The sequence below is a fragment of the Glycine max genome, chromosome 1 (assembly GCF_000004515.6).
Source record: "Glycine max cultivar Williams 82 chromosome 1, Glycine_max_v4.0, whole genome shotgun sequence".
In the NCBI taxonomy this organism is placed as follows: Eukaryota; Viridiplantae; Streptophyta; class Magnoliopsida; order Fabales; family Fabaceae; genus Glycine; species Glycine max.
In genome coordinates this window covers 29,422,557-29,431,447 of record NC_016088.4, presented here as the reverse complement: position 1 = coordinate 29,431,447, position 8,891 = coordinate 29,422,557, and the positions used below count along the sequence as shown (strand labels likewise).

The following is an 8,891-nucleotide window of genomic DNA, read 5'->3' as shown; positions in this document are numbered from 1 at the left end:
TGCAAACACTCTTTAATCTTTGTTAAAAAAAATTAATTTAAAACTATAAAATCAGAAGTGAGACTAGTTAAATAAAAAGTGAGATATACAAAATTATGATTTCTAATAAATTTCAGTTGATACTTGTACACTGTTTGGTCTTCTTTGCAAACTTTTATTCTTAAGCAGAAATCTCCTAGACCATTTTCCTGGATCCAGATCCTCTAATTGAATATTATATACTTTATTTGATTCCATTCCATGCTATTGTGTGCATTTATCTGTCATTTAAAGTAAATTATATTCTCATAAAAAATGCTTAATTTATATTTCTTACGTTCAAAATATGCAGGTCCCTCCATTAAAAAATAAATGTGTTACATTTGATTTTTTCTTTTAATTTTAATATAAAAAATCTTTTTTAAGTTTTTTTTGTTGGTAAATTCTTAATATAATTTATAGCTAATTTTAAACGTTTATTATCAATTTTGTCTCTATATCAAAAAAATGAAATTTTATATGAAAGTACAAAGTTAATAATAGAGATATTTAAAACATTATTCTACTTTCTAAAATAATATGTTTGCTTAAGTTACTTCAAATACACAATCATAATCATGTCAAAGTTGATTTTAGGCATAAAGAGATAAAAAAAATGCTTATGTTGTTTAAAAACGTTTGATTTGATTTATATTGTTTAAGACGTTCAAAAATAGAAAAATTATTAGATTTTTTTTATAAAATAAAAATTATTAGATTTGAAATAGTGATTTCATCACTTTAAATTTAAAAATTCTAACAAAGTTTTGAAACAAATGAATTGATTTTAAATTTAATTTAATTATATAAATTGATTATTTAATCCTTAAAACCTACCTAATACAGTGTAATTAAACCAAATTCATTATTTTAAATCAACTAGTTGTAGTATCACTACTACAAAAACATGAATCTAAGTCGATTATTTTACACATTCTATGACGATTTTCAACTATCTTAAAAATGGGTGTCGTAAAATGGGACTCCTTATATAACGATGGTTTTCAACCCGTCTTAGAAAGGAATACATGCTAAGATGGTTATCGGAATAACCGTCTTAGAATATTTCTCCATTCTAAGGAAGTTTGAGGTCCTACTCGTCTTAGTAAAATCAGTTTTCTAAGACAGTTATTAGGATAACCGTCTTAGAATGTAAGACATACTAAGACGGTTATCCTAATAACCATCTTAGTATGTAGGAAACATATGTAACTTTCTAAGACGGTCATTGACATAATTGTCTTAGAATGTTAGACATACTAAGACGGTTATGTAGGAAACATATGTGGCTTTCTAAGACGGTCATTGGCATAATCGTCTTAGAATGTAGTGATGTGCCATCATTTTCTTCTATTTCTTAAACCCTTTTTGCACCATTTTAATTACTGATTAGTCTTAATTGTCAAATTAATTAGGCAATTCTATTATTTGGGTTCATTTAGCTAATTTGATGTTTTTAATCTAATTTCAGGAATTAATGAAACATTGGGCTTAATCTGGATTTTGGTTGTGGACTTGAAGAGGGCAAATAAAGCAGCGCTTACCTTAGTTAATTTCTAATTAGGAGATTGCAATTTTATTTTATGTGGTTCAGTGTTTATTTCGTTTTGGGCCAGAATATTGTAATAAGGCCCAGTGACTTTGAGTGACTCTTTTTAAATAGCAGCCTTGAGATTTGTGGAAGGCTATTCTGTTAGACTATTATTCAGAGCATAGGATTTATGGTTTTTACGTTTCTTGGTTCTAATGCTACTGTTCACGTAATGCAATTTTCCATTTTTTGCTTCTAATTACAATTTCGTTCTTGTTTCTTCTTCTGCCTTCATTTACGTTTTTGTTTCGTTTATGTTTCTGCTTTTAGTTTCATTTACATTTTCTGTTTGAATCTATGGAAGGCTAAATATTCTGGTGTTGTTTCCTTTAGAGGACGAAGCTCAACTCTCTTTGAGGTTTCGTTTATAATGTGGCTTCCGGGTAGTTTTCCCTTCACCAATTAACCCAAATTCGTTAACATTAATCTGTGCACGCTTTGTGTTTGATTAATTGCCTCTGAGCCTAACTTGCGTTCATGCTTGATGGACGAAGGGCTAATTGGTGTAAGTTTTGCCTAATAACGTATTGACAACCCTAAGTTGATTTTTGCTTAGTAAATTGAAATAGGGTTGGATTAAGTGGTTAACTATTAGGGACAAATTCTCCATAACCCAGGAAAAGAGAATGACTTCTGAATCAGAGGAAACAACCCGTTTTTAATATTATTAGTTTCGTATTCCAGTTTTCTTGTTCTGTTCTTTAAATCACAAAACAAACAAACCCCCCCAATCGTTACTGTTACTGCAAGTATATTATGAACATTTGATTTATCAATGCTCGTTGGGAAATGACCTAGGATCACTTCCTAGTTCCTGCATTTTCATGTTTGTTTGATTCGGGTGTGGCCTCGATCAAATTTGGCGCCGTCGCCGGGGAGCAGTGTCCAAAGGTTCATAATAGCTAGTGTCATGTTAGTGTTTAATTATTTCGCGTTTTATGTTTAATTGTTAGTGTTGTGTTAGTGCTTGTGTTAGTGTTGTTTAGTGTCTTGTTGTTTTGTTTAGTGTATGTTTTGTTTTAGTTTTCCTATTAAGCGCTTCCCCTATTTCAGTTTTGGGTGTTTTGTTGTGAATAGTGTTTTGCGACGGACTTAGCGACCACTTTTGCTTGCGGCAAAACAGAGTAGTAGTAGAAATCATGTAGCGACGGATTTTAGCGACCACCCATGCTGAATTATTTGGGATTTTTTGTTTTAGTAGCTAGGGTTGTTATTTTTGGCTGAATTTTTTTGTGGTAACTTATTTTAATCTATATTTTGTGGGAAAAATAGCTAGAGCCTTTAGTTTGGTCAGATTTGGAAGTTCCAAAAAAGTAGCGAATTTTGTCTTTGTCAAAACTTCAAACGGCCATAACTTTTGCTCCGGTTATCAGAATCACAATTATTATATATGTATTTGGGGTAGAAAAAAATTTCCTACACTATGGCAGCCGGCTGAGGTCTCCATCGTCCAAAAAAAAGTGATTTTGTCAAAAGTTTTTTATTTTTCAAGTTTTATTCACTTATTTTTCTCAACCTACCATTTTTAGCTTCCATAGTTAGACTTTGAATTTTTGTTTAAAATTTTATGTGCTATCTTCTCATCATTTTATAAGGTTGCTCACAAAATTTCAAGTCATTTGGATATCATTTGAGGGTAGCTATAGTTCAAACCTACACCTTCATTTACATGACAAGGCAACTAGTTGTGCATGCTGATTGTAGTGTATGACTAGAGGCAATCCATCTGACTTACAACCCTTTGATCCTGAGATAGATAGGACATTTCATAGATTAGTTAGGCATCATTTTATACCTTTTGATAATCCTGAGCATTCCATTACTGGTGAATCTGTGCATTCTATTATTGGTGATTTTGAACATCCTGATTTTAAGCATTCTGATTTTGAACATTCTGAGAACATGGCACAACCTCCACCCCGTGAGAGGACTCTAAGGGAAATGGTTGCACCTGATTTCACCTACAAAAGCTTGTGCATCCAATACCCTGATGAGGATGTCCCACATGTTCTTAAAACTAGACTGATCCATTTGCTTCCAAAGTTTCATGGCCTTGCAGGTGAAGACCTGCACAAACATCTGAAAGAATTTCATATTGTCTGCTCCACCATGAAACCCCCAGATGTCCAAGAGGATCACATATTTCTGAAGGCTTTTCCTTATTCTTTAGAGGGAGTGGCAAAGGACTGGCTGTATTACCTTGCTCCAAGGTCCATCACGAGCTGGGAAGACCTTAAGAGAGTATTCTTAGAAAAAATTTTCCTTGCTTCCAGGACCACGACCATCAGGAAGGATATCTCAGGTATTAGACAACTCAGTGGAGAGAGCCTATATGAATACTGGGAGAGATTTAAAAAACTATGTGCCAGTTGCCCTCACCATCAGATTTCAGAGCAGCTTCTTCTCCAATATTTTTATGAAGGACTCAGTAATATGGAGAGAAGTATCATAGATGCTGCCAGTGGTGGAGCCCTTGGAGACATGACTCCTGCTGAAGCAAGAAACTTGATTGAGAAGATGGCTTCCAACTCCCAGCAGTTTAGCGCCAGAAATGATGCCATAGTCATTAAAGGAGTGCATGAGGTAGCTGTAAACTCATCTGAAGCTAAGAAGCTTGAAGGCAAACTAGATGCATTGGTTAACTTGGTAACCCAGCTGGCCTTGAATCAGAAATTTGTACCTGTCGCAAGAGTCTGTGGTTTATGCTCCTCTGTTGACCACTATACAGACCTCTGCCCTTCCATGCAGCAACCTGGAGCAATTGAGCAGCCTGAAGCTTATGCTGCAAACATTTACAATAGACCTCCTCAACCTCAGCAACAAAATCAACCACAACAGAACAATTATGACCTCTCTAGCAATAGATACAACCCTGGATGGAGGAATCACCCTAATCTCAAATGGTCTAGCCCTCAACAACAACAACAGTAGCCTACTCCTTCCTTCCAAAATGCTGATGGCCCAAGCAGACCATACATTCCTCCACCAATCCAACAACAACAACAGCCCCAGAAACAGCAAGCAGTTGACGCTCCTCCGCAACTTTCCATCGAAGAACTTGTGAGGCAAATGAATATGCAGAACATGCAGTTTCAACAAGAGACCAGAGCCTCCATTCAGAGCTTAACTAATCGGATGGGACAATTGGCTACACAATTAAATCAACAACAGTCCCAGAATTCTGACATGCTGCCTTCTCAAGCTGTCCAAAATCCCAAAAATGTCAGTGCCATTTCATTGAGGTCGGGAAAGCAGTGTCAAGGACCTCAACCCATAACACCTTTCTCATCTGCAAATGAACCTGCCAAACTTCACTCTACTCCAAAAAAAGGTGATGACAAAAATTTACCTAACAATTTTTGTGCAGGTGAATCTTCCACTGGTAATTCTGATTTGCAGAAGCAGCACATCTCTCCTCTTCCATTCCCTCCAAGAGCAGTTTCCAACAAAAAAAATGGAAGAGGCAGAGAAAGAGATCTTGGAAACATTTAGAAAAGTAGAGGTAAACATACCTCTGCTGGATGCAATAAAGCAAATTCCAAGATATGCTAAATTCTTGAAGGAGCTGTGCACTAATAAGCGGAAGCTTAAAGGAAGTGAACGAATTAGCATGGGCAAAAATGTCTTCGCATTGATTGGTAAATATTTCCCCTAAATTCCTGAAAAATGTAAAGATCCCTTGTATTATAGGGAATAGTAAGTTTGACAATGCCATGCTAGATTTAGGAGCTTCTGTTAGTGTTATGCCTCTGTCTATTTTTAATTCTCTATCTATAGGTCCCTTGCAGTCAACTGATGTGGTAATTCATTTAGCTAATAGAAGTGTTGCCTATCATGTTGGTTTCATAGAAGATGTCTTAGTTAGAGTTGGTGAACTGATTTTCCATGTTGATTTTTATATTTTGAATATGGAGGATGGATTTTCTCAAGGATCAGTTCCCATCATTCTAGGCAGACCCTTTATGAAAACTGCTAGAACTAAGATAGATGTATATGCAGGCACACTATCCATGGAGTTTGGTGATATAACTGTTCATTTTAATATTCTGAATGCTATGAAATACCCATCTGAAGATCTTTCTGTATTTCGAGCTGAAATAATTGACCATGTTGTTGATGAATACATGATTGATCTTTATTCTAATATGCATGCCTCTCACTCTTCATGCATTGAGTCTGAAATTGTACTTGATCATATGTCTAAATTTGATGCTGAGAATGAATCTGAAATTGATATTGATTGCATGTCTGGTGGTGGTGTTTTACCTCTGGAGATTGATTTTATATAGTCAGATGGGACTAACCATGTTTCAGGAAGTACACATACCTCTGACTTTCTTTATAAGGTACAGGCTGAGAAACCATCTCCTTCTACCACTATCCAGCCGGCCACACCAGAATTGAAGCCTCTGCCATCAAATTTAAAATACGCTTACTTGGATGATAGCAAAAGTTTTCCAGTGATTATATCTGCCTCCCTTGCCGATGAGCAAGAGGAGAAGTTGTTGTCTGTTCTCAAGAAGCATAAGAAGGCTATAGGCTGGACCTTGGCGGACATTCCTGGTATTAGCCCATCCACATGTATGCATCGAATAAATTTAGAGGATGGAGCTAAACCAGTAAGACAGCCACAGAGAAGACTCAACCCAATGATTCTTGATGTAGTGAAGAAGGAGATAACCAAGCTTTTGCAAGCTGGAATCATTTATCCTATCTCCGACAGGCAATGGGTGAGTCCCGTCCAGGTAATCCCGAAGAAGACCGGCCTCACAGTGATCAAAACCGAGAAGGAGGAGCTGATTCCTACTCGGGTGCAAAACAGTTGGAGAGTCTGCATTGACTATAGAAGGCTGAACCAGGTTACCAAAAAGGACCATTTTCCCCTGCCATTCATTGATCAGATGCTTGAACGCCTGGCAAGTAAATCTCACTACTGTTTCCTTGATGGTTTTTCTGGTTATATGCAAATTACTATTGCTCCTGAGGATCAGGAAAAGACCACATTCACCTGCCCCTTCGGCACTTTTGCCTATAAGAGGATGCCTTTCGGCCTGTGCAATGCCCCTGGTACCTTCCAGCGGTGCATGATTAGTATTTTCAATGATTTCTTAGAAAATTGCATAGAGGTGTTTATGGATGATTTCACTGTATATGGATCCTCTTTTGATGGTTGTTTGGATAGTTTGGAAAAAGTTTTGAATAGATGCATCGAAACTAATCTTGTTCTAAATTTTGAAAAATGTCATTTTATGGTTGAGCAAGGTATAGTTTTAGGTCACATTATTTCCAATAAGGGTATTGAAGTAGATCCTGCATAAATTTCTGTTATTTCACAATTGCCTTACCCCTCTTGTGTGCGAGAGGTGCGATCTTTTCTTGGTCATGCAGGATTCTACAGGCGCTTTATAAGAGATTTTAACAAAGTAGCCCTTCCACTGTCCAACTTGTTGCAAAAGAAGGTGGAGTTTGACTTTAATGACAGATGCAAAGAGGCTTTTGATTGCCTCAAAAGAGCGCTGACTATCACTCCCATCATCCAGGCACCCGATTGGACAACCCCTTTTGAGCTTATGTGTGATGCATCAAATTATGCATTGGGGGCTGTCCTTGCTCAGAAAATTGATAAATTGCCCTGTGTGATATATTATGCTTCTAGGAATTTAGATGCTGCCCAAGCGAATTATACTACTACTGAGAAAGAGCTTCTAGCCATAGTTTTTGCTCTTGAAAAATTTCGATCTTATTTGCTTGGTACCCGCATTATTGTTTATACTGACCATGCAGCTCTAAAGTACTTGTTGAAGAAGGCTGATTCTAAGCCTAGGTTGATCCGATGGATGCTCTGGCTCCAAGAGTTTGACTTGGAGATTCGTGATAAGAGCGGAGCACAAAATTTAGTTGCTGATCATTTGAGTCGGATCGAACGTGTATCTGATGCGGATTCACCCATTCAGGATGATTTCCCGGATGATTATTTGTATATACTGTATAGTATTTCTGAATCTCTTTCTACTCCCTGGTTTGCTAACATTGTCAATTATTTAGTTGCTTCTGTTTTTCCTCACTCAGCATCTAAGGCCCAAAAAGATAAAATTAAAAGTGATGCTAAGCATTTTATTTGGGATGACCCCTACTTGTGGAAATTGTGCAGTGATCAGGTAATTAGACAGTGCATTCCAGATCATGAGACTGACTCAGTCTTGCAGTTCTGTCATTCTTCCGCACCGGGAGGTCATCTGGGTGTTCAAAGGACAGCTCGCAAAGTGCTTGATTGTGGCTTTTATTGGCCCACCATCTTTAAAGATGCGTGGAAGATCTGCAGCACTTGTGAGCAGTGTCAGAGAGCAGGAAATACACTTACATGGCGACAACAAATGCCTCAGCAACCTATGCTATTCTGTGAGGTGTTTGATGTCTGGGGCATCGATTTCATGGGCCCTTTTCCTGTCTCTTTTGGTTATGTTTACATTCTCCTTGCAGTTGACTATGTTTCAAAATGAGTGGAAGCCAAGCCCACTAGAACTAATGATGCTAAAGTTGTTGCAGATTTCGTCAGATCTAATCTTTTTTACAGGTTTGGAGTACCTAAAGCAATTGTTAGTGATCAAGGAACCCATTTTTGCAACAGAACAATGCATGCCTTGCTTAAAAAGTACAGGGTGGTACACAGGGTATCCACACCATACCACCCCCAAACCAATGGACAGGCAGAAATTTCTAACAGTGAGATCAAGAGAAATTTAGAGAAGATTGTGCAGCCAAGCAGGAAAGATTGGAGTACCAGGCTTGATGATGCTCTTTGGGCACATCGGACTGCCTACAAAGAACCCATAGGAATGTCTCCTTATCGAGTTGTCTTTGGAAAGGCATGTCATCTTCCAGTGGAAATTGAGCACAAAGCATACTGGGCAGTGAAGACTTGCAACTTCTCTATGGATCAAGCTGGTGAGGAAAGAAAGTTGCAACTGAGTGAGTTAGATGAAATCCGCCTAGAAGCCTAAGAGAATGTCAAGTTCTACAAAGAAAAGACCAAGAAGTTCCATGATAGCATGATAGTTAAGAAGGACTTCATGGTTGGGCAAAAAGTATTATTGTATAATTCTAGGCTTGGACTCATGAGTGGTAAGTTGAGGTCTAAGTGCATTGGTCCTTTTGTTGTTACTAATGTTTTTCCTTATGGTACAGATGAGATCAAAAGCGACTCCACAAACAAGAGCTTCAAGGTCAACGGACATCGACTTAAGCCATTCCTCACAAACCCTTCTTTAGTGGACGTAGTGGT

General features: G+C 37.4%; 1 non-coding gene across 1 annotated transcript; it reads right to left on the bottom strand.

Annotated features, from left to right (window-relative positions):
• Positions 1–3,889: 3,889 nt before the first annotated feature.
• On the bottom strand, positions 3,890–3,996 carry LOC112997978 (small nucleolar RNA R71). Its single transcript, XR_003263029.1, has one exon. It is a non-coding gene; the product is annotated as a small nucleolar RNA R71 (small nucleolar RNA).
• Positions 3,997–8,891: the final 4,895 nt, after the last annotated feature.